This window comes from Bombus vancouverensis, chromosome 12, assembly GCF_051014615.1.
Source record: "Bombus vancouverensis nearcticus chromosome 12, iyBomVanc1_principal, whole genome shotgun sequence".
Classification (NCBI taxonomy): Eukaryota; Metazoa; Arthropoda; class Insecta; order Hymenoptera; family Apidae; genus Bombus; species Bombus vancouverensis.
In genome coordinates, this window is record NC_134922.1 from 7,586,570 (window position 1) to 7,613,590 (window position 27,021).

A 27,021-nucleotide genomic window follows, 5' to 3' on the forward strand; every position below is an offset into this window, starting at 1 on the left:
CATGGGGTCGACCGCGTTTCAACGTTGCTTATCGTGATTTCTGCCTCGTGGTCGTCGGCTTTGCGCGCTAATTTTTCTTTTCCACGCTAATCGCACCGTGTCAAATTGCCGTAAGCATGGAACGAGGGTTAACGAGCGAGAGACGAAGAAGGATCGAGACACGATTCGCGCTATTCCTCGCAACGATCGATCAAATTGTTAAATGATTGGCATAATTGCGGAGTATAGCACGGACTAACTACGCCAGATAAGAGTCAATTAATAGCGCGATTTAAGAAGGGCGCCGTTCACTGGCAGTACGCTGTTGGCAAAAGAAAAAGAAAGAAGAAAAAAGAAAAAAGGATGGCGAGAACGCGACTAACCTTGGCAATAAGGAATACAAATCTAACCACTCGACATGCAAATCCGCCGGCTGAATATTCCAGTTCCACGAGGCGTGATTAATCTCCTTCCACCAGGCGGCAAACTTTATGGATAACACTACGGTTACGGTTGCAGGCTACGGAGAATTCTGGGGCCAAGCCATTAAACGTGTAATGTGCATATTGCGCGCCTTGTGACACACAGCAGAAATTTCGCCATGGCGGCGCGACGCTCTAAAACCCGAAGACGCGCCTTCTCGATGCTTGCAAAGTGTCGGCTAACCGTTCTAAACTTTATTTAGCTTAGCCCTTAACTGGTTAGCTGTTGCTGCCTCAAAGAAAAGCGTGTATTTAGAATGTGTGGCGAAAAGTAAGCGACGACGAGTATACTCGTCAAATACATAGTATATTGCAATACAGAATTAAGTTGAAACGAGACGACTGTTTTCTATTTTTTCATTTTATTATCGCAATTTACTGCAATTAGTAAACTGCAATTCGAATGAAGCGACGAGTATACTCGGCGTAAGACAGAATATTGTCATTTCTTCGTGACGAGTATACTCGTCAAACGTATAGTATGCGCGGCTGTTGCAATATAGAATTAAGTCGTAATGAAACGACTGTTTTATTCTTTCATTTTATTGCCATTTCTTCATGACGAGTATACTCGTCAGAAACAGCTAACTGGTTAAACCTAACGATCGGCTTCTTCCGTTTCCGTGTCCGAAGATCGAATTAACCGCTTAAAGAGGACCGTAAAATAAGAATGGAAGAAAATCGGCGCTTCGATCAGAAGCAGAAAAATCCGCGGGAAAATTCGATATGTGCTTGTATCAATAGATGTTAATAATACGTGTTGATGTAATAACCGTGTGTAATAATATGAGCAGAAAGGAAAGGAACGTAATGTCTCGCCTAAGGACTGCGCGCACCAAAATAACCCACGAATAATTACCTGGCTAATTAAAAGAGCATAGCAGCCTTACTGTAATATATGCCGTAACCAGCAATTAACGTCCACATACTCTGCGAATGTAGATATAGAGAAATAGACGAACACAGAGACACGGAATAGAACCTGATACAGCCCTAACATCGCGAAACTACATATCGAACGCATTAAGCTTCCTCAAAGAAAGAAATGTGTACACTAAAATCTAATTGGTCTGAGTCCTAATATCGTCGCTAATGGTCCTGTAGTTGATACGAAGGTTAAACGCGTAATAAAAAGAAAAAGAATGTGGGGATCCAGTTATTTCAAGTTACCGCTCTTAATATAGAAAACGGTGTTGCTAATTGAGAAATGGATGGCAATACCTGCAGAAATATATTTGAAAATATTACGTTTGGAAATACATATATGTGTTACAAAATAATCGTATAATTCTAAATTATACAGATTATAAGCGAAGAGTGTTTCTTTCTTTTTAAATAGTAGAAGTATAAATTTAGGATGATACAAAATTTGGAAATATTAGGTTTGAAAAATACGTGTATGTATATTTCATTGAAGGGTTTTATGATAGAGGTGTAAGTCTTTAACGATGCTTGCTTACGCAATTCCGAAAAGCCTTCATTTCCTATGGGCAAAATAATTTTCTCGGAGAAGAACTCTAGCGCCGTACAAAGTCCTTTTTGCCATGCAATGTTTGCTAGCAGATGCGAAGATGCATTAGCCACGCGTTAAATTTCTTCCACAAATTTTCGTGGTTTGATGCCTCAGTGCACATAACAGTACCTATTATCCGTCGTTTTAATAGCATTCCTTTTTTTTAAACAGTAGAAGATAAAATTTTGCATAACATAAATCAACAATTATTTCCATTATGAAAGGAAACGAAGAACGAATGTGAAGTTTGAAAATGCACGTTAATCGTGGAAAAAAGCATTTCTCTTGGTTTTTTTCTCAAATACTTTTCACAATTTAGCTCAGTAAAGACTATTAGCTTTTCACGTTTTTCCTTTCAGTTGAAGGAATTTATTACCGAAAAAAGACGAAACGTTTCATTTAACAATTAAATCTTCCTTAACTTTTTCCAACAACCTAGTAGCTTCGCTGTGAGGCGCAATTTCCCGCCAAAAATTGCAACACACCACGCTGCTCATAGTCTCGTGCGGGAGAACTCGTCCCTTTATCGAGCCAGGCGACTGTAACCTCGTTAAATTCTTTTTGGCCGAAGCAGAAACAGGGGAAACGAGACGGCGAGGCAACTTAGAGTTTTAATTCTCGTCGGACGCCGGTTATTGCACGCTTTATTCCGCTTAAAAATAGCCTGTGCTGCTCGGCTGTTTAAGCAGCAGATAAAACGAGAACATCATCGCTAGCCTCCGTGATTCCATGGTGGGCGAACATGGAGAACAGGCTCGTGCCGTGATCCTCCCTTTTGATTGTTTCTATTACCGTAATTTACGATTACCATTATTCTCGGCACCGTTTCGTCGACGCTGCGCTCCGCTCTGGATCGACTCGATACAACGTCGAAACAGCGTCGTTCACGATTTATCGGAACACCCTGTGTATCAAGTTCTTCACGCTCGTTGGAAATTTAATATGAAACTCGCTGCGACATACGTATAATATAATAATGCTATTATAAATGTTAGGATTACTCTCCATTGGTTATAGAGAGGAGATAAGCTTGGAAAATTGTCGGAAAATTATTGAAAGAATCACTGGCAAGAATTGTTAAGATACAATTAGGAAGGTAATTATTAGAAATTATTGAAAGAAGATCTTGAACTGTGAGCAATCTACGTATTAAATGTTGTAATAAAAATCTCATCGATGGTATATGTAACAAAATTAATAATATCAGAGTCTTCCTTAGATCAACGCTTAATTTTGTCACTCGTTTTATCGATTCTTTTCTTGCTACATATTCGTTGGTTTCGCAAGATGAGTCCTTTTACATTACCCGTCTGAGTTTTCTCCTTGATGCAATTCAAATTTCTCAATGGTGTCTAGATGAGAGAATTATATCGTAGACATTTTATTATCGTAGAATAATTTATTGCTGTTCTATAAAACCGTACTATTTCTGTTACAACTTGCCCATAAAATATTTATCACATTACATTTACGTATTTTCTCTTCGGTTTTATTCGCAATGTTGTAGAATTAAATAAAAATGCAAGATTCAAACAAGAGGAAAACCTAGGACATCCTCTACGTATAATTAACAATACTCCCATAGATATTTAATAATCTTCAAAGAATTAATTTTTCTATTAGATAGGTTGAAACGTGCTCGACAAATCGCAATTATATTCGATCGTTGAAAACGGAGAAATAATAAGCTATACGTGAATCGCTGCTCGTTCTGTCAGTCTCTTCCTGTCTATTGTTCCGGTCTTCCGGTGCCTAGTATGGCTTTTTTCGTCAAGTTAGGTGAATCCTTTATTCTTATTTCCGTCACGATCGAATCCACGGCTCGACTTCCGTGTTCACCACGATTCGATCGTTCGATTTCCGTGCATATACGCGCGAACAATAGAACCGTCGACTGCAGGCGAATAAAAATATTTGTCGATAGCTGATCCCGCCTTATAATAGGCGCGATCATCGAGAACGTTCTATGAATCATTTTCCACTTCTCTTTCCTTTTCCTCCATTTCTCCTCCCCTTTCGTTCATCCTAGCGATTATTATTGTTTCCCAGATTCGCCATTTTCTCTAATCACGCGACTGGTCACTTTTGTTCTCGCCCCTTTTTAACGAGTCCGCCGCAATCACCATCTCCTTCCTCGGTTATTTACCTATTTAATTGTACGCGACTCCGAGACGTGTAATTTTGCAGCTGAGTACACGCTTCCTATAATAACAGCCGAGAGATCGTTCCGATAAAAAGCGCGAGTTTATGCGAGGATGATCCTCGTAAATCGTTGAGAAGAGTATCGTGTGCGCGATTGAATGAAATGATTTCCTGTGACATAAATAGTTGCTACCGAATATGTGCTAATTTCATTTTAAACAGCGCCGTATAACTCGGAGATTTTTCATTTTTAGAAAGGCTTCCCCTATGAATTGTTTCTTTGAGATATTCCAATTTCTTCTATTTTCTTTTTTTTTCAAGTATAGGACGATTTTCGTTTGATTATTTATTGTGTATTTTTAAAACGATACAAGAAATGATTTTCACGTTACCTATTGATAGAACAAAGTCGGCAGAATAAAAATTCGCTGCTTAAATTGATCTCGATTGCAGACCTATAAATAGTTATTTCAATATTTTTCTTTTTTTTTTTTCGATCTCTGGCGAATCAAAGCTTCGAGTTGTTCTTTTCTGCTTCTTGTTTCCCTTTTCAAGTGGCACGAAAGACGTAAACGACGCTCGTATCAGTCGATACTCTCACCAGCGGCTGTAAAATTCTGCGCGTGGTCAAGTCCAGGCTAGACGAAACTCGTAATCCGAACGTGCTGAAGTGAATTTAAGGCTTCTCGGTAAGAGGTGAGGCCTTAAAGAACACGAGTCACAGATAACTAAGCCAGTAAACCGCAAGGCAAACACTTGATACTCGTTTTGTCTGTTTGCTTGTAACTTCGATCGTCTTTGCTTCGTTTTCAACCTGAACTATCGTTTCGCGTTAGCACACTTGGCTAACAACTGGTGTTTCTACCGAATTACGCAACAACCATCGTCTACCGTTTGCATATTCGTCCCGTCGAGAGAGAAAAGAAATTATTTGCAAAAATATCTTATACTTTGAAAGTCGATACTTACGCCCATCGTAATTGTGTTATAAGTAGGAAAATTTGGAGAAATTATGCAGATTGCGCGACAGGCACAAAGAGGAGAACGTAAAACGCGTATTATTGTTAGAATTTCCTTTGTACGAGACAGTTAAGGACCTGAGGAAAAAGAAGCAGCGGAGGAATCGCTGATAAGGAGAATTGAAAATGAAGCACGAAAATTATTCTACCATATAATTAGAATGCATATGCAAGAGGCAATGAAGCTAAGTTACGGTCATTTCGCAGGAACAAATAAAACGAACTCGGAGATTCAAGATCTCATTACACGCGTCTCCTCCTAAACACTCGAATAGTACAGCAAATAGGCGTAGCAGTAAGTGTAGTAATACAGGCTGATAAAGCTAGATATAAGAGCATTAGGTAAAATTAAATATAAATAAAAGTTAATTAAGGCACAAATGTATATGTTTCCTTCTAAAACCGAGTCTGATAGTTTTAGAACATAAATGAGCAAATAGAAGGAGGGGAGAAACAAATGTAAAGCGTTCGACTTTCCAGCGTACGTGTAAGTGGCAAATCGTGATGGAAGATACCCTGAATTATGCGGTAAAGAGTACACACAAATATTAGAATTTCTTTAAATTTCATCAAATCGTAGAATGTAAATGGAAGAAACAACAAGGAGGAAAGATACCAGGCGAATGCCAGGATTTCTTTTTCACAGCCAAGATGTTTAGAAATAAAATTCACTAACTCGTAAATTGGTCGAAAAAAAGGAAAAATGAAAAGGGGAATATACGAGACGTTAGTCCTTCGCGAGTTTAATATATCTTAAAACGTACACTTTACAAAAATACCAAATTTCTTAGCACGTGTTTTCATCGTGCAAAGATGAATCGGTAAAAAGTTTTTATTGCGTGCAGCGTCTAATAGCGTCGTGTTATACGAAAGAGGATTCGGTAGCAAAAGAGCAAGTTCAAAAAATAAAAAAAAAAAGAAAAGAGACGGGTGAAAAAGGAAAGAATAATAGAGGCGTAAAAGGAAGGCGACGAGTGCTAACGAGTTTCGCGTCGATGGAGAGGAACACTCTGTTTTCGAAAAGGAAAAAATATGAAAGGACGTAGAGAACGTGTGTTCAAAAATGTTCCTGCTGGCAGGTGCGGCCGACTGGTCCAGAAAAAAGGAGATAAAAGTGGGCCGGGATGCAAGCCAATGCAGATGCACATGCACCAGATGCAGTTTACAGATATTGCTGCCAATACTTTTGCTCGCGTTTTTTTTTCTTTTTTTCATCTGTATTTCCCCTGTTTAGCTTTCCAGCTTTCCATCGAATAAAACATTCATTTATCGACACCATAGTGGCGATTAACTTTCTCTCGCTGTTCGGCTCGTACGTTTCAGAAGGTTTATCGCGTACGGTTAAAATAACAAGGAATACGACGAGTACACAAAAGTACCAAAAATCGCTATGTGTCTCGAGGAATATAAAAATCTAAAGAAATGGCGGTAAGAATTTCGTTAGGAGTTAGAAAATTCTTTTGTCGAATATTTATATATTGGAGGCAACGAAAATTATCATTGATATCTGCTGCGTCAATTTCCAATCAAACGCTAGGAGAACGTTCAATAGAAAAACTGAGAAAGCGATTCCAATTTTTCGTGTATAACGCGCGACAGCGATCAGAGTTTCATGATAAAAATATATTTAAAAAATCTTGACAAAATTAAGGGACGAAAGAGTGGAATATATTTTGTGGTATTAGTGAGGGGGCGAAATATTGGAACAGGGGGAGGAACGGCAAAAAGATGTACAATGAGAATAACGAAAATACGAGATTAAAAATTCCTGTAAAAATTCATGGAACGGGATTTACGATAGAAGTGCCGGTTGTAATCCCGATGGAATAACTCTCTACAACTTGCTGTACGATTTTTAGGAACACGATTATTAATTTATCGAAACTACTACGGTTTTAAGTTTTATAGGTTCGACAATGAAACTCGAAGCATTAAACGTTTCCATTTTTATATCCTGAAAATGCTTTTTCTATAAAAAGGGCTCAATTTTATCACAGGATTGTAGTTCCGTTAAATTTAGTCGAAAATCCTGGAATGTTGGAACATAGATCGATGATCGTAATTAAAAAGAGAAAATTTCCATCGCTACATATTCTAGTTATTTTCTATATTATACATTCTCTTTCGTGCGAATATTTTCTGAAAAATGTACTTTCCCTAGTTCTGAAACCATGTGATCGTATCTCTAGATAATTACAACGCGAATTAATGAATTTCCCAATTTTGACTGTTTGTCTTCGACATCGATCGTTACACGGATCAAACGGCAAACCCATTAAATTTGTTAAATGTTTCCTTATTTCACAAAAGAAGAAACTCAAATCGCATAGTGAAAATCGCTAAAACCGCACAATCAGCGAAATCTGTTCTCCCAATTAAGCAGATCGCGATGCAAAGTGGTATTTAATTTCTACGTCCTGGCGTAATTAAATTTAATGCTACTTAATGGTATTTAATTTCTATTTCCTAACACCGCAAGCGGCATAAATTCCCGAATAATATATCGTGGTGTGCATTAAACGCATGATCGAGCCATGAATAATTCACGCGGTTCGCGAGCATAAATTTCCGCGAGTTCCACGATTCCAAAAACGATCGTCGGGGTTTGCCGAAAATTCCGGTGTCGAGCCTTCCAATTTGTATTCATCGTGTACAGACAGACGTAGCTCGGCCGAAACTTTGATCCTCAATTATGAGCAACGTCGTTAACGAACGTTCAATATAATTACAAGGCAACGCTCCGGGAAAAGCTGTACACGGGGTTCAATGTAACATTAACGAGACGCCGTGCTCTCTTTTTCTCTTTCAGCGAAACGTTTACACGTGTAAACAGCGACGATTCAAAAGAGGGGTTGAAAGAGCACAAACACACCCTTGGCGAACCGCCACTAATTTCCAGTCGCCCCCTACTTTCTCTTCCTTTTTCTCTCCTTCCTCCTCTCGCCTATTTCCTTTTTCCATCTTTTGTTCCTTCCTTTTTTTTTTTTGTTTGCACCTTTCCTTCCTCTACTCTAGGGTTTCATAGTTTGAATCTCGAGCACGCAGGAAAACACGGCCTGAAAGCGCGATAGATCGACGCGATTCTTTCGATTCCTGAAGAGAGATACGACTCGACACGCGCGTTATTTTGCAATCGTGTATTTTTATCTCGGCGTTTGAAGGGAAACGCATAGAGAGAGAGAGAGAGAGATGTTTCAGAAAACGAGAACGTTGTGATTCTTTCCTCTTTTTCTTTTCTTTTTCTAAAAACAGCGGAGGTTCGTTTATAATTACTGGTGTTTCCCTTGATTTTTTTTCTTCATACTTTTGAAAAATTGAAATCTTGTCGATTCTTTGTTTAATTATTATTATTAGATTTAGGGGCTTCTGATTTCTTTGCTTCGACAATGATTGTCAGAAACACGTGGGTATTTTTTTACCAAATTGATATTAACAAAATTGATGTTTACCAAATGAGGTCGCTTCTATTAGTTGCTAAAGCGTTTTAATTATAATTGTTCAGGTGTATTGTACAGTATATTGCAAGTTGATAGTTGTATCGTAGAAAATCTTTCGAAATGAACGAATACGACGTGCTAATGACACGTTTGAAACCCCCGGAGAATCACAGATACGTCATCTGATCATCGTGAAAGTTTAAAATGCGAAATAAGTTTTGTTAATATTAAGACTATCTCCTGTTTGTCCAGAAATGAATACATTCGTATTTTAAACCACCCTGTATATAGAAATATATAGAAAATCCAGAGCAAAGTATACATCATATTGGAAGAAATAAATTTCTATTTAAATTTAATTTGTTTAATTACGACCATAAAGATACAAATTTACGCAAACGCGCAATTTATATCTAATTGCTAGCGACGTTGCTTTCAAGTAAAAAAAATACATGTCATAATATACATGTCTATATAGCGGATGAAATAAATTTCTATAATTTCAATTTGTTCAACCAGTTAGCTGTTTCTAACGAGTATACTCGTCATGAAGAAATGGCACTGCTTTGTGTTACGACGAGTATACTCGTCACGCGTAGAAAGTAATTACAATTTGTTGTTCGAATCGCAATTTACTAATTGCAGCAAACTGCAGTAACAGAATTAAAAAATAAAACAGTCATCTCGTTACAACTTAATTCTATATTACAACAGCTACACGTGCTCCGTCTTTGACGAGTATACTCGTCGCCGTTTACCTTTTGCGACACATTTTAAGTAGGCAACAGCTAACTGACTAATTACGATCATAAATTTATATCTAACTACATACTTAAGGAATGCTGATTTCAAGTACAACTATTCGAGTACAAAATACACCTTACACAATGTCTATGTGGCAGACGAAATAAATTTCTATGCAGATTCGATTTGTTTGCGTGCACAGAAATATGAATTTACAGGAATATGCAAATTACGTTCGATTATAAAGGTTATCGGTTTCAAGTACAGGGTTAAGGGATCGAAACTAAAACGAGCGTCGCAGATAGAAGCTGAACGATGACCCAGAACACCAGATTTCTCTGGCGCTCTGTATATATTTCCCCTCGTCTCTCCCGGTTTAAATTTGATTTACCTACTTTTGCACGTGCATGCTAACCTGTATACCTGTCTTCTTGGCCCGCCAGTGCATTCGAGGTCACATAAATTATCGTCCGTAACACGTACACCTCCTGAATATTTATAGAAAACATCACGCGTTCCCATAGCCTGCACGATCTTGCATAATCGTTAAATAACATTCATCGTCGTAACCGTCGTGTCACGTGAAAACGAAAAACGACGCGTGTTCAACTATAGAAACAATCGTCGATTTCATGTTTAATCTGGTTCAATTTCGCGCCGGTAAATATCTCGCCGAGAGACTATCACTCGGTCGAGTTGTATTTTTACGTCTCTGTGAAATTATCGCGCGACAGAAAATTGGGCCAGATATATAAATTGCAGGGGAAAACAACCACGTATCACCTCATCGAATTTTTATGCGTTTTAAAATTATAACACGCGGGGAAATTGGAGCAGATATGAATTTTAGAGGATACGATTGTTTATCGTGCTTCTGCTATACGAGGGAGAGCGACGAAAAATTATCGTTTCAAATGTTGCACGAATGTCACGAAAGCTCGTGGAATTTTTACGCTTTTCAAATTATGACCCCTAGAGAAATTCGAGTAGAATGTAAATTTTATGTTATAGATAATTTTCTTTTACAGGTAGTGGGAGAAAGTTTGATCTTTTTATCGCTTTTCTGGGATACGAAGAAGACGTGTAAGTTTCAGCAAAGTTAAGGCGCTTTAGCTACTCTCCGAATGTCAGGAAAATCTGTGGTACGTCGATTCGTCGAATTTTGATATATTCAAGTTATGATACTTCGATCATAGATCGAGGAAGATATAAATTTCAGATCGATGATCCTTCGCGAAATTAGTACCTTGGGTATTACTCAAATTCCACGAATACACGACATAAATCAAGGGATCGCGAAGTCATTGTTTTTCTGTGAAATTACCTCGTTCCAAAGAATTACAGCAGAGATAATCTCAGGAGATAAGATTACCATAATTTTCGGATATAAGAAAGATCGACGAATCTTCGCAAAGATTTTAGATATTTCGAGTATAGTCAAATTCGTACGTTTTTAAAATTATGATTCACGAAAAAAAAAAGAAAAAAGAGAAAGAGAGGAAGTTTTTCGAAAAATTAACATCTTGAATAATCCTCAAATTCCACGAACGATGTACATCGTTAGGAAACGAGTAATAATTCCAGCAGAATGGGGAAACCATTAAGGAAAATGGAGAGCGTTATTCAATCGCGATAGCCGAGTGAACAGGATCGATAACAGGATCGTGCATTCCAAATCTTTCGGCATTTATGGACGTGGCAAACGGTAAATGGAAATGTCGAGATTCTATTTATGGTGAAGTTTATGGTAAATAAATTCGATCGGCGTTACGCGAAACGCCGATCACCGATCCGACTAAACGTACCGCGAGTTTTAAGGCGATCACTCTGCGGATAAAATGATTGCACGTGATAGCGCGAAGTGACAATTATACTTGCAATTTTCCTTTTTCCATCATACGGAACGACATCATACGTCGTGACAACTAATTGTGTGATTTGTACGATGCCGTAAATCAGGTGCGATAGAGATCGTGAAAACGATAGAATTTTCTTTTTTCTTCTCTTCGAGAATTTTTTCAACGTCTCGTCTCTTTTCTTCCTACTCTGTTTCCTTGAAAATGAAGCCCTAGACGAACAAATTTTACTCCATATTTGTTGCCTACTTTCTCTTCTACGATAACATCCTATCGATCGTTTACTCGTATCCAATCGATAACTATCCATGTTCAAGTATACTTGATAAACTTTCGAGCTCGATTTTCTCGGAAGCTAAGCAAGAAAATGAAACAATTTTGTTCTACGTCATTTTCTCATCTTCTCATAAGGAGTCGCACCGTGCACGCTTTTACGTGTTATTCGGTCGTATATAAACTTGACCAATATGATGACAATAGCCGAGTCCCGTAACAGCGTTAATGAAGTTTCAAAAAGATTCACGTAACACGCATAATACGTTCGTTAAAGATTAGAAGGAAAAAGCTGTAAAAATCGTAGGAACCTCGCGAGTTAGGTCGACAGGAATAATTTTCTTAGAAGGTGTCACGGATACGAATCGTGGCATTATCGCGCTAGAGACGAACGAAAACGCGGCCGGAGGTTCTTATTTCGGCGGCACGAAATGCCGCTCGAATCGTTCGCGTGCCGTGACGTTACGTGAGCCCGAGAATCGGTCTGTAATTTGCAGCAAAGGCGAGGTAATTAAGATTTGCTGCTCGATCGTTTCAGTGATTCGCGTGGAACGCCTTGGATACCGATGTACGCAGACGTACAAGAAGAACTCCATAACATAGGAATTTCACCTAACGATATTGTTAATTGGTACGTCTAAAATGGAAATCGTAGCTTAAGTTTATGACCTTTTTCATTAACTTGTCATTAACAGCGATATGTCGGATAAATTAAGTATTCTGAAATGGTTGCCCGACTTGATCTACACGCTTGGAAAATTCTTGGCAACGAAGGGAGCTTTCGTTGTTTCATGGGCCTCGGGCTACAGTTACATGTTAAACGTGTTTATTTCCAACTTTTTGTGACCTACATAACGAGAGAAAATGGAACGCGAAGATTGGAGGAAAGGATATCTTAAGTCACATTCTCTGTCCTTTATGAGACAATAGTTTCCAAATTGACTATGTCGTTATCAAAACTGCTCTCTCACTTGACTTTGAAGCTAAACGTGTATTTTATTTATTATGATATTGCTGGTCGTAACATTGAACTATTGGAAAACATAAAAATGTTAAGAATATTAACCACAAATATACCGAGACACCTTCATGTTTAGTATATTTATACAGGGTGGTTGGTAACTGGTGGTACAAAAAGGGGGTGATTCTACGCGAAAATAAAAATTTTTCGTTTGGGGCTTTGTTTTCAAGAAAATCGACTTTGAACTTTCGCTCGGTACGCGTGCGGTACGTTATAACGGATCTCACTGTAGATCGTTGTCTCGATGGAAAAATTAAAAAAAAAAATTTTTTTTTCTATATTTTCGATTTCTTTTTTCGCATAGAATCACCCCCTTTCCGTTTGTACCACCAGTTACCAACCACCCTGTATATTGTATAGTATCGTATTGTTTAATGTATATATGTATATATCTATATAGGACATACTATATATAAATTGCAATGAGTCAGACTAAAGTATTATTGTTAGAAGACTGCGAACAGGTCAGAACTGATAAAATTAATTGTCAAAGTAATTAAATATATAATTATATATAGCTGAAACGGTGATAAGTAAAGAGTAAGACTGGACTAAGTAAATGTAAGGAAACCAGTTGTAGAAAACTTGTGAAGAGTCATGCGTAAGACCGGAAGCTCCTCGAAGCCGAAAGACAAGAGACGATAAAAATACAAAAAAGGAAAGATACAATACAATAATGATAACTTTGGCTAGACCTAGGTTTTTCTCACTATCAGCTGTTTCATGTTAAGATACCCTTTTACATTAAAATCAAAGATAAAAAGAAATACACTCATCGTGTCCTCTTCCTGTGCTCTTCGCGTTTAACAGATTTATATAGGCGATAAATCAAGTGAGAGAAGGGCTGAACGAATAAATTCTTCCTGTTGCAACAACTATGAGCTGGATGTAGCACATGTAGGCAATCGAAACTAATAATAGACTCTACCGGGTCTATAGTCGATCGTCTACAGTTTATGTACGGGGCTTCGTATCCTCACATGGAGAACTTTGGAGTTCAACTCCACCCAAGCAGAACCTGCGATTCTCAGATTTCTAATATACAATTATCCTACATATCCATAGAAGGCGTCCTAAATATTTAGAAATCCTTTCCGCGCACAGGTACGTGTTCTTTTATCCTCTTGGTAACGCTATTTGTTGTTTTTACCGCAGCTGAGTCTTCTGGCACTTCGTGCGATTTTTTTATTACTGGACTTTTCTTTTCCTATAGCTTTTTTATTCTTCTCATTTGCCTTTTTTATTACTGCAGCTGCATTTTTAATGGCATTGCACTCCGTTTTTCGCAGCCATGGATTCCCTTCCTCGATGCTTCCGTGTTGTTTCGTTCGTTTTATTATTGTAATTCCTCTTTTTCTTCTCGCATTGCTTTTTTTTATCACTCAAAATTTCTCTTTTATATCCCTACGTTGCTGCCTCTTTATTGCTGCAACTCCTTTCTTGGTATCCTTACGCTGCTACAAACGCGATACAAAAACATATAATCACGGTTCTCGAAAGAGTGAAAAATCGACGTTACACGCGTACTTTTGGAAGAGACAGAAAGATACAGTTCCAAGATAACTACGCTGTTATAAACGAATCTCCAAGTCCTTGTGTCCCGAAACTGGCGCAGATTGCTTCTTTCAACCCCCGAAACGCATGTACTTTAGCTCTTGACCCATTTTACGACCTTTAAATTGCTTAATCAAGCGAAAATGAAATGCCTAACGTACATGATCAAGTAGAACAAAATTGTCGTTCAAGTGGTCGACACTTTTTATCTGAAAGCAGCTCTTCTTAACTATACAATGTTGTACTAAACTACATATTTTTAGCAACGAAATGGCATTAAAGTCAGAAAATCGACAACACTATGCTTATCGTATTTTCAAATTTATTTTCCTCGGCAGCAAAGCGTCTTACGAAAAAATTTTCCTCCACATTTCCGATTTATTTTCACACGACCTCTTGCAGATTATCTAGTTCTGTACAGTTCAGAATCGGACATGTTTGAGCATACCCGACCAAATTTTCAAGCCCGATTTTCTCGAAAACTAAGCGGTGAACAAGAAAATTGTATCCTACAGCTTTTTCTTATTTTTCCACGAAAAATCCCGTGGCACCCGCTTTTACGCGTTACTCTGTGCATTTAATTATCCTGACGTATACGTAATAACGTTGGTCCGCCAGGAAACGCATTCCCTGCAACCATAGTTCGATCCAAATGACTTTCGCCGGTCGAACGGCATATTTCTTCCACTAACTGTACCTTGACTCTAGTCTAGTTTCCATTAAAAAAATGTGTAACGCTACGTGTAGCCCTGGGTGTCATTGCACGAATTGATGGCACTACGTGATACTTCAATTTATAGGCGCGCTATATCGTGGACGCTCCTGTAACAGTAGGAAGCTGGTTACATCGACTAGTTAAAAGTTATTCCCCTGCATTAGGCGTCGGTGTAGTATCTAGAACGCGGGACTATATGCGAAGGGGAATCAGTCTATCGAGCAAGTGGGCCTCGTAACTCACGATCTCTGCTGATAACCCTCGCTTAACGATCCGCCGACATCGTTGCTCGTCCCCTTATCGAGATGCTAATAATGGTGCTACACGGTCAAACCTTGCGATTTCCAGATAAATCACGCGGTGCAACGTACTTGAAAAATACCGGCTTGCGCATCTGCGATCCTCAAAGACACGAAGGAAACAATGTTGATGCAGCTAACTGTGGAAAACGACGGTAATTATGAGAAAAAGACAAGACAAGACCCTTTGTACCTTCCAATAGCTTTTAATATCGTAAGTCTTGTTTCCATGCAACAGGAGTAGTTATTAAACATACGGGTGATAAGAGATTGAGAATTGAATGTTTCTGCGAGAGTATCGGCCATGGTTTAGGTATGATTCAAGATTCAAAGAACGAGAGACGTGGTATGTGAGGTGGAAATTTGATTGAACGTAGCAAAAATGTGTATCGTTGTAGTATCTTTAGAAGTACGATTTGATTAGGAATTATTGGCAAATATCATTGACAATACGCATAAGATACAAATGAGGATGAAGTTCGAGTTGATAATCGCTCAAGAAACTGAAGAGAATGACAGGAAAGAAAGGAAAAGAATTCTACGTGCTTCGTAGAAAATTTTGGAGAGACATTTGAGAATGGAAGAAAGAAATAAGAATTATCGTGATTCCACAATTCAATATTAAATATTTTATTGCTTTGTTATATATTTTATAACGATGGAACTGCGGTATGCAGCCCAACCCAACATTCCAACAAATATATATGTAATAATCTACTAAATAGAGCCAATATGTAATATCCTTATTGCCTAGTAACTTGTAAAGTCTCACATAAACTTTCCAGAGATTATTTATTTAACAGATATCGCTTTCCTTCGTGGTCGGACGCTGCTAACGCATAAAAAAATGTATTTATCGCAGAACGAAAGAACCGGAACCGATACGATTGAAATAAAAAATTCCCTGGCAACAGAAATATGCCGAGTCACGTAGAAAATTGATTTGTTTATTCAAACCGCGCGATAAGATACGAAGGAAAACGTCTGGAACCGAAAGCTGCGCAACGATCGCAAAAGAAGAAGCGGAATTTCAGAGTCGATCCCATTTGGGCCAGACACAGTTTTTCAAACTGTGCCACGGAATATTTATGTACCTCTACTTCCTGTTAATTTATGGAAAGCATAAACCTCTGTGAAACCCATGAAACCAAGGAAAATGGCCGATCCATCTCTGGGAATCGAGCACGAATATTAATAGCCCAACGATCGGCTGAAAATTGTCGGTCAGAACGAAATTAAACCGGCGATTTGGCAACATTCGCGGGGATCGGGGAACAATTCCATATGGTGTCAAGGCTAATAGCATTTAATAATAGAAAATGGGTGAGGGAGTGAATCGTGAACAGCCGTGTAGATCCAAAGAGGCTGACGTGGCGTGATCACTAAATGTTGTCAAAAACGACAAAACTATACGATTGCTGACAAAAGAATTGAAATATTTTGCAGGTACCTTTTACGAATGTATCATGTACGTTATGCGAAAGGTTTTGAAATTTCGTTAGAAATGCCATGAGTGGCGACTGTCGTGATTACATTCATAAAATTGTATTGCAAAGTGTATGTATCGTAAATTGCATTAAAAAATGTGGTACTAAAGGTGAATCTGAAAATGTACATATACTAGGTTGTCCCAAAAGTTTCTGTCGTTTCATAAGGAAATAACAGAAGCTTAGAGCATTTTTACACCTCAATTTTTTACATCTCATTACATGTTCCATTAGTTAAAAGCGATCGTGTAACGTTGGTTATCTTTAAAGCTGCGTCTTGCGTCTTCGAATTTGGTGCAGCATCTAAGTAGTTCCGTTTTCTGATAAGATGAGAATACGATAAGATGAGTCTGGATTGTTTGAATCTGCTCTGTCCTCGCGATCACAGCTTATTTCACGTGTGCGTTTCTTCTTCTGATTTGTGAAAAGAAAGTGTTAAAAGTTTTCTACTATACAATACACGGTGTATATTTAAGAATATCGATCACGTGCAGTCTCTAGAAGATCAAACCGCCAAAAAGTCTTCGAATCTGCATTGACAATATTATCGTGAACGGTACTGATCGTACGTGGACTGCTCCACGGAAACGTTCGTGTGTGGCACGCAAGTATGTGGTGAAACCTCTGCCATACGTGAGAAACTGGGTGTTAATTAAACGAATGACTGAATTAGCGGCGTTTATCCATGGGAAAGATTGTGTGTTCACTTTCGTACCATGAAAGTAGATCCGCCGTTCAGTTTCACCGCGATTGAATTTAAATTCCTCGTGTAACGTCATTCGTAGTGTGCTGTGTCTTGGCAAATCAGATTAACAGTTCCTCTTCTATGATTCTCAAGCTACGGTTTAATAAGTCAATTGCATGCTAATTAGCCGAATTTGTAGCACCGTTTTAAGCGGATAACACATGGAATTAACGGATTTCTAATTACTGTAGTTTATTGGTTTATACCGCTAAGTAGATTTCGCCATAAGCAGATTCGTTAAACTAAAAGCTTTTTGTATTTAGAAAAGACAGACTTCGATGACGGTTAAATTTAGGGACACGTATTAATATTACTACTTCGTGTTTTTGATAAGGTTCAGGACGCGATGTGATATCGGATTCGTTGAAATTTACATTTCCTTCGTAAAATAAATCACTTCGTGGAACTTTTGATCTACAGAACGTACGACTAATTCATGTTTTTGATTAGATTTTTGATATGATATCAGATTCGTTGAAGTTGACGCGTCCTTCATAGAATAAATAGCCTTATCTAGGATCTGTTTTAGTACAGACCATATGGATAATACTTAATACCTTCGTAATTAATGTAATTTATCGATGTATATCGCTGTTCACAAAGAGTCATGCTATGGTCACGCGTTTCTAGGTTCAAAGAGGATTAATTTCGATAATATTCACTGATACAAACGTATGCATCGCTATGTACGTGATACTAATCCAGATTATTAGTACTCGATAGTAGGATCCGATCAACTATCGCTAGCTACACTTAACTTCAATCCTTAATAATTTCTCAAGTTCATCGTCCACATACGATACGTTATTCGTATGAAGCTTCTCGAAGTAAATGATTTTTTCCTATAATTTTATTTATCCTTGAGAAATGGAGCAGTAACAGCAAATTGCAAAGAAAAGTTCTAGATACGATATTTACAAGCTTAGACTTACGAATGAAAAAGGTATGCAGGCTTATTAATATTTATAATCTTATAATATTAAGATAAGATAAGTCTTATCTTAATATTGTGCCATTGAACATTGAACAAAATACGTAAATTCGCATAATTCTGTATACATCGAAGTCTATTCTTTCGAGATAAAACCAAAGACGTAGCTTTCATCGTCGAGCAATATTTTCTCTCTCTCTCTCTCTCTTTCTCTTGACATACAAAAGACAAAAATGATCTGACCAACCGAGCGCGGTAAAGAGAAAACAACCGTGAGTTTTCATCGTTTGAACGATTTCGACAGAAGGGACAGACCTGTCGGTGTCCTGATTCTATTCGCGATAAAAGAAAAAAAAAGGGGGAGTAAATACACGCGCGAAAAATGCCCGGCATCTTTGCTGAAACGTGGCGTAATCTGTAACAAGTTTGTAATAACGTTCTTGCGGGAAAGAACGTTCGACGATTACCGGCCCACGTTCACGACCCACTTCGTCATCTAGCCGCTGGCTAAATACGACAAACATCTCATCTAAAGCTTTCTAACTCTTTTGAAGATAGTTAGAAACGAAAATGTATTAAATCGGCGCACGTGAAGCGTAATTCTGTCCTCGATGTTTGAATTTTGCGGCCCAATATCGTCCGTCAAATTTTCTTCAATTGGAAATTGTCGACTATATCGAAGAAGAAGAAATTTTCTACTTCATCTAGAAAACGATTGCATTAACGCACGAGTTATTTGAAAGAAGACTGCGAACGAAGAACTTGTGACAACTTGGTTCTAAAAAATGTTTCGATCGCAGAACCTGCAATTCTTACAAATTTCAAACGATCAAACTAATTAGCTAATTAGCAGGAAGATCGCATTGTATCATATGGAAATTACTTCGACTAGACACGCGACAGTTTACAAGATACGTGCAGTCGAAATTTTATTTTAAAAAAGGACGTTTCGTATGCATGAGCCTGATACAAAATGCTACGAAGGAGTCCCGATAGAAAATTCTAAAAAGTTTGTGGAAAAGTTCGAAGGAACGAACACAAGAATATCAACGAAAAAGGCTTGGCTGATTTCTCTAACAACAGTTTCATCGCAAAAATGCGAAAGATTGAACTAACTTCCGTGCAATTTGCACGTGACGAATAGTGTTGCACGCAACGTTTTTTAAAGGAGAAAACAAAAGGAAAAATTCCAGCGATTCACAGCAGCGAATTGCATACGTTATACGAGAATATGTTAAATTATTTCCACGAAGGTAGTCAGGATAGATAATAAGTGTTCCGAGTTTTCGTTGGACGAATAACGGGCAACGAGCGAACTCAGGCTATTGCACTTTATGTCTCTGGCTGCAATCTGTACGCACAGTCCGTAATAATTACGCTTCCCGCGTGCGTCTTACGCATTCGTAATTATGATTTTTCCGGTAAACTGAGCTCATTCCCGTTACCCTCGCTATATTTTCCTCAGACGATGATTTTAAAACAATTCTTTTAATCGATGGACCAAACATTCGCTGAAAGCGAACAGACGAATCTCACGGTCGTTGGGAACGCTTGGAAAATTAAGAGAAGTGTTGGATGGTTTAAAATACATGGAAAAATTGCTGCAATCATAAACGTGCTCATCGCTCAGAACAGTTGAAACATTCGATAATTTTTAGTCGTAATAACTCAGAGAAACGTCGGATGGTTTAAAATGAATCAAAGAATTACTACAGCCATAAATGTCGTGATCGCTCATAACATTCGAAATTTCAATAATTTCTAGTTAATAATAAGTCAGAGAAACGTCAGATGAAAATAAATCAAAAAGTGACCGAAGCTATAGACGTCTCGGAATGCTTCGAGTTTCAATAATTTCGAGACGTAATAACTAAGAGAACCGTCAGATTGTTTAAAATAAATCAAAGACATCACAATCGTTCGGAACACTCGAGACATTCAATGATTTCTAGCCATTATATTATGATTAACAGGAGCATCAGACTGTCTAAGATAAACGAAGGCATTCCTAAAGAAAAAAGCCATAGACGTGGTAATTCTTTGGGACACCTAACATTTCATTTTAATTTCTAGTGAGAAATAACGAAGAGAAGCGTCAGATTATCCAAAATAAATTACGAATGGACCGCATTATAACGTTTTTTAAGATAGTCCGTCAACAAGCTTGACAAGCAAAACGGAACAAAAGAGGACGCGCGAGCTTGTGAAAAGTATGAAAATGTTTGGAGATGCTGGCGGTGGTGTGAAATTTGCGAACATTTCAGCCGGAGATTATTCAATGCACCTATACAATGCAGCTGTGCTGCAATCACGATGCACACAACGCCGCGCCATGTTTCAGCGGTGGCAAAAAGAAAAAAAAACAAAAACAGGAAGGAAAAAATACCGAAGGAGGCTTTCACTTCACGCCCGATGAGCAGACGGAACCGTCTCGAGGACTTTTCGTTTCGATTCCGTGGCATGTGCCGTTTTAATGACCTCTGAAATCTGAAGAAAAGCCAACGTAGTAGTGGTTACTATTTAAGGAACGTTAATTAAACTCCAATTAATCGAATCCGTGAATTAAATATCACCTTAAAAGAATAACACGCATCTTTAACATTCGACGATTAAAACTAGATAATAAGAAACTAGATAGCAGAATTTTCGAACACACGCTTAGGATTTGCACGAAGATAAACGCAGGTTCGAGTTTGAAGTTCTTTCAAAAGTACATCTAAGACTGGCGATGAATGAAAAAAGACTGCGAAGTTGAATTGGACACTGAATCTCAGATTAAATTAACGGCAAGTTTAAAGTTAAGTCGATGATAAGTTAAAATTTAAGTTAAAGAAGTTCATAATCAACCGAAACGACGAGTCGTCAAAATCAAGTGAAAAACGAGTAAGAATAAATGTAAAACTAAATGAAAAGTATAAGTCCAGGACAAAGTTCAACACGTTCGATTCAACTCGTCAAGTTCATTGAAGTTAAACTAAGTTAATTTAGACCAGAGGTTTGGTCAAAAGAAGTCTAGGATCAAATAGAGAGTAAGTGTGAAGTTAAGTTTAAAGCGAAACTCGAATTTAAGGCTAACATCGAGTCGATGATAAGTCTAAAAGATGTTCGAACTTGAGCCAAGATCAAAGTATACTAGTATGAAAATGTAAATTTAAATCGACGAAGAAATATTTCATGCTTAGATTTCGAAAATATCGCCTATCCAACCAGAATTTATTCCTTCGCGATTCAACCGTGAACAGTCGCAGCACGACTGTACAACAAAACTACGATTTCAGCAATTGGAAGCCCGCCACCTATCGTGTCGCTGTTCCATCATCTTCGGCGAATAAAAACGATCGACTCGGTTGAAATTAATACCAGAAGGGGAAAAAAGTGGAGGATCAGAGTGGAGTTCTGTAGCAGTACAAGTTGTTCACCCGGAGAACTCATGACGCAGTGAACCGGGATGATGCTCGATAACATACCGTTACACTGATGTAACAGACCTGTCGGCCCGTAAACTTACTCTTGCGTACAAATACACGGAGAAAAAGAAGGTACAGCCTTGAAGATCGCGGAGACCAGATGATCGTTACTTCAAGGATCACCGATCTTCGTCAATTAAACTCGTCGAAGAACTCTTTTTTCACACTTCTAAGTTTCTAGCTATCCAGATTACTGTAGAAAACTATAAATACCTTGCCTGAACGATATTCATAGCGGCCGAAGGATTTGCAGCAACGAGAAGACACAGCTGCAATATCTAAATTACGTTGGATCCTCAAGATTCGTTTTCAAGATTGGTAAATAATTATTTATTCGAAATTTGTACGAAATAATAAGAAAATATCGAATTCGGTGAAAGAGCGGTTGATAGAAAAAATTTCAGTTCGGTTAATAGAGAAGACGTTCATTAAGGAGATAATGTTTGATTCTCTTGGAACTTCTTTGTCGAAGAAGTGATCTGATTTCCACTGGTTTTTGTTAGTTTTCAATTATCCTTTAGCGGGAGGTGGACTTCTCATTTCGAATTCTGCGCGAATTTGTCCAAACCATGATGGGAATTATAACGAAAATTAGCTTGCACGTTTAATCTCACGGCTAGTGGTCTGTGACTTTGCATTCTTCGCCGAGATTATCGATGTGGCTTATCAATCTTTTAATAAATACACACTTGCCCTAAGCATCTTGTTACTTCTATAACACATATTTGCAGATGTTTAAAATTCGTTTGGAAATTCCATCGCTATAACTATGACAGTCTCGTTTACACTGCTAATCGAATCTCAAAATATTTTCTATAGCACGCAAGACTAATAACTGTAATACTAGCCAACCAGCTTTAATAAGCTCGTAAAACTTTTCCACCTGTAGTATTCAAATACTGTGGCGGATCACTGTACACGCAGATAACAAAACCTATTAAGATCTTGAAAACAGAGAAAGACCAAACAATTTATCTAACTGTTTAATTTTGCACGATTTATCAAACGTACCCAGGAATCTCGTTCTCCGGGGAATAACCAACCATCGCGCATACTCTGAACTACAGCGGGGCTTTAATTTAAGAATTCACCAGTCCCGTGCAGTTTCCTAACGACGTCCATTATTATTAATAACGCTGTTGGGCATGCAGCTCGTCGTATGCAACTGTTGAAGTTATGGAGGTTTTATTCTTCGACGCGGATGCTGTCCAACGCGAGAAAATTACGTGAAATCGCTCGGCTCAGCTTTTCACGCATCCATGAGCATAATGAACTGGGTAAATGGGCCACGAGCCGAAGACGTATCGCTTCTAACACGAACACGTCTGAGGAAAGCGGGTCGGTTGCTCTTCCTTATCAATTGAGTGATCGGCTTATCAATGGGATCGTGTTCGATATTGTTGCCTGGTTTTAGTCCAGGAAATTCCAAACGTTCCAGAAAATTGTTAAATCCGCTGTAATCGTCCTTACGCGCTCTCCTCTTTCCTTTTCTTAAGGGTAGTTTCTCGCGTAACCAGTTAAGAAGAAAAATCGAGGAAATATCTTCCACGTGAATCGAAGGTAAAACATTTCAGAAATATACTTCCAGACTTAGAAAGCCGAATTCCAAGGAATACTGCCGCCTGTTTTGTCAGATGCGTCACGGTTTAAGAATCGATGACGGGAGCACGTACGTTGCTTCTAAACGTGTGTTTCTCCAAGCTGTGTTAACGTGATTTAACGTGTTTAAACGTGACGCACACGATAACTGAAAAGCTAATTGATCATCGTCGATCAATTTCGTGCAAAAATTATTCGCTTTATTACAAATTTCTCCAGGCTCTCCAAATATCAAAGGCTCCGATCGAGCCTAAGATCCTCGTTCGAATTTTTATTTATGAGATTTATTTTTTTATTTATGGCAGTTTATATATGCCTCGATGAAAGTGAATAAGTGGTGGTACACACACACGCTGGTGTACCACGTTGTCATTTATTTTGTCATTAGCTTGCGTTGCTCGGATGTGTTCAGAAGATTCGCTGCAAGACTGTCGGGACGAGTGTGTAGTCGCGATTGGTACCCTTTGCTAAATTGGATGATTACTTCCCTTACTGTCGGAATGCCGGTTTTCTTGTTGATTTAGCGGTTCGGAATATACAATCTACATTCGTAATGGCTCTTAGCTTTTTGTCTCGCCATCTTCCTATAATTTTTACGTTAGAGCCAGAGGCTGTGGAGCATGGTTGGCTGGCGTGTGGCCAAATTGGCTTTCGTATTGTCTTGTATATTCATAATTTGTTTATGTTTGACAATTGGTATTTTGGGCCGATCAGATACCAAAGATCTCTTGGTATTTTTCGTCCAAATGTTCTCTCTTTTCGACAGTATACATTTTCCATAGCCTGTCTAAATATACGCCAAGATACTTTACTATTTCCTGCTGGGATAATTGTTAACTTTTGCTCGTTTTATTGCTCCAACTGACAGCTGAGATTATATGTTTTTCCTCGTGGCGAACATTACGTGGGAGGATTTGTGATATTCACATTAAGTGTTCTTTCTTTTCTCTTTTCTTTTTTTCTTTTTCCTCAAGGATTGAATTTTACAATTTTACTTTCGAATAGAACTTTATGTTTATTTATGATAGAACAACAACGAGTAGAAACATCCATAAAATTCTTATTAGCCGGAAATTTCTATTCGAATTAATGTAACCGAAAGAAATCGAGACAAATTTTACTCCTCTTTTTACACCTCGGTTTACAACTTCATTAGCCTGTACTGTATAGAGGCTTGCTCTTTCTTTATTAGCCGAATGGTACACGTTTTCTCGAACCTCAAAGTTTCACCCAGAAGTCCATTGGCAATTTCTTTGCCAAAAAAGAGAAAGAAGACATAACGAAGAATTTATTATCGATCGTAAAACTCGCGAATTAGCTCGAAAAGTTTCACGTTCAGCCGTCTGCGAACGAGTGTCGAACGAAGTCGTGAAAGCCGATGGAAATATTTTTCGAGCAAGTTGAATCGATCGAAGAACGAAGATATCGAATACATACATCTCAGTTTCAAAATCCATCGTGACTGTGAATCCCTGCTGTTCGAATCAACAATCGCGATTTATCGTTCGACGCCGGGTTTATATAATAAAGGAGTCCCGTTTCCAACGCGTTACCTCGCTTTCACTTCTTCCCCTGTATCAGTTTATTGATGCGTATACGTGGTTACACTTGCTGAAAAATTCACACGTGACACACGGTCATTCATCCTATGTGTTTTCTACGAGCTCTGTTCCGGATCTATTCTCCACTTGTTACCTAACGTTATACAGGAAGAAACCAAGATACTGTAATTTGTTCTTATCGAACAGGTACTCGGAAATGAGAGAAATTTGACAAGAATTCTCGATACGACTGCGAATCAACGTTTTATTTGCAGGTTTCTCAGTTTTATCGATCTTTAACCAGTTAGCTGTTTCTGACGAGTATGCTAGTCATGAAGAAATGGCGATATTTCGTGTTACGACGAGTATACTCGTCGTGCTTAAAAGGTAGTCACAATTTGCCGTTTAAATTGCGATCTAGTGAAAACTGAAATATGTTTGTAAATTTTCAGATGTTTTCAGATGTTTGTTTCAGAACAAATAAAAAGATATGAATAATTGTTATAAAAAAAAACTGTACATAATTGAACAAAGTAATTTTTCTCTCCTTTGTTCAAAGAGGTCGCAACAGCAAACTGGTTAATGAAACTTTAAAGAGGAATGAAAATACCATGGATGTTTGATGTAGAAAAACTATGCAGATAATAGAGAAAATTAATGAGATTCGAAGGATTTTTCGTCTTAAAGATTATTAACAATAATACGATAATTTGTCTTTATAAAAAAAATCAGAAGTTAGAGAAAACTAATAAAAACCTCGATACAATATTAACTGAAAATTTTATTTCTAGGATTCTCAACTTTATCGATCCTTAATGAGATTAAACAGGAAATCAAAGTACGATAGTTTCCTAAAAAGATGAAGAAAATGTATAAATTTGCAGGATTTTCTCAATGATTCCTAAACGGAGAATGCAACAACTTGCTATTATAAAAAAAGTGTCTAGCAATCGGCGAAAATTAATAGAATAATTGATACGAGTGAAAGGCATAGATTTTACATTCAAATTTCATGTTCGTCAATTGTCTATGAATTTATGGCGCATTCTAAAATAAGTGACCCTTAATTTTAATTGCTTTTGTTTTAATATAAAATGTGCCAGCAATTTAATGTGATTTTATGGAAAAAAATTTGCAAAAAATCAATGAAACTTTGTATTAATAAAAACCTCCATACAACTCTCTCAGTTTTAATGATTCTTAAATGTTATCTCTATTATGTCTAACACCCGATATCACGTTAAAACAGTACACCAATGATCTCAGTCTTCCTTTACCCGCGTTTCCTTATCAATGTCCCGCATAAACGGGACAAAGCCTAACTATAATCTATCCAGTTCCTACTTGAATGTTAATATGGTGTAATGGAAAAACATGGAGCTCTAAATAAGAGGTAAAAAGGGGACCCATTGTTAGTCGTTAGAGGTTACCTTTAGCGTATAGAAGAGCTTAACGAGCTCAATTCACCGGCAAGAAATGCTAATAACGAATTAAGCTTGCCAGCAGATGAATTGTCAACGCAGGCAATCAACGCATATGCAAAGGACACCGTTGTCTCGCAATCTGTTGCTTCGTATAAGTCTTTATCGCGAGATCCAATGTGATTATACTTTTTTTAATCTTCTACGTTCCACTCGTGCTAATCGAGAATAATTGTTGCGATTCTTGGTGAGAGATGCCACGGTTCTTGGTGAAAAGTATCACGTTCCTTCGCTGAGGAATAGTACAATTTCTCTTTAGATATTTTTGGACTAATCCGTCCTGGAAATGAAAGTTCGATGAATAGCGACGTGTAAATTATGAAAGCTGTCGCGTTAGAAAATTTCTTATATCCGAATAATTTCTTCTTGATACTGAACTTCTTTGCGTTTCTTCTACTTCCCATCTTTTTTATCTGCAATAGCCTCTTTCTCTTTTTGTCGCCGTCGTTTCATCAACGAAGACATGAGAACGTATAGATATTCGATTTTCACTGATTAGTATCTTATTTGGAAAATTATTTCACAAATAATCGTTCAAATGAACGGAACACGCGAAATGCATGCAACATTCGAAAATGTAGAAAAGTAACCAAAGTTGTCATGATAACATTTAGTGGAAATCCTTGAACCGAAGAGTGTTTGTGAAAAGCGCTGTAAGAGCCAGTAAGAAACAAGTTTTTCAGAAGGGAAAAGGAACCTTACGCATTAACGAAGTCCAAATTGTGAAAAAGGAAAG

The 27,021-nt window shown here is 37.9% G+C and overlaps 1 protein-coding gene across 4 annotated transcripts in view; it reads right to left on the reverse strand.

Annotated features, from left to right (window-relative positions):
• Positions 1–27,021, reverse strand: part of Arl4 (ADP ribosylation factor-like 4) — a 56,369-nt gene that overhangs the window by 13,381 nt on the left and 15,967 nt on the right. The window contains exon 4 of one of the 4 annotated variants that reach the window (XM_076623435.1): positions 363–690. The exons of 2 other annotated variants lie outside the window; for them this stretch is intronic. The gene's annotated coding sequence lies outside the window, so the exon portion shown is untranslated. Of the gene's footprint in view, positions 1–362; positions 695–27,021 lie in introns of those variants that run through there. One more of the 4 variants, XM_076623436.1, reaches the window with a different exon arrangement.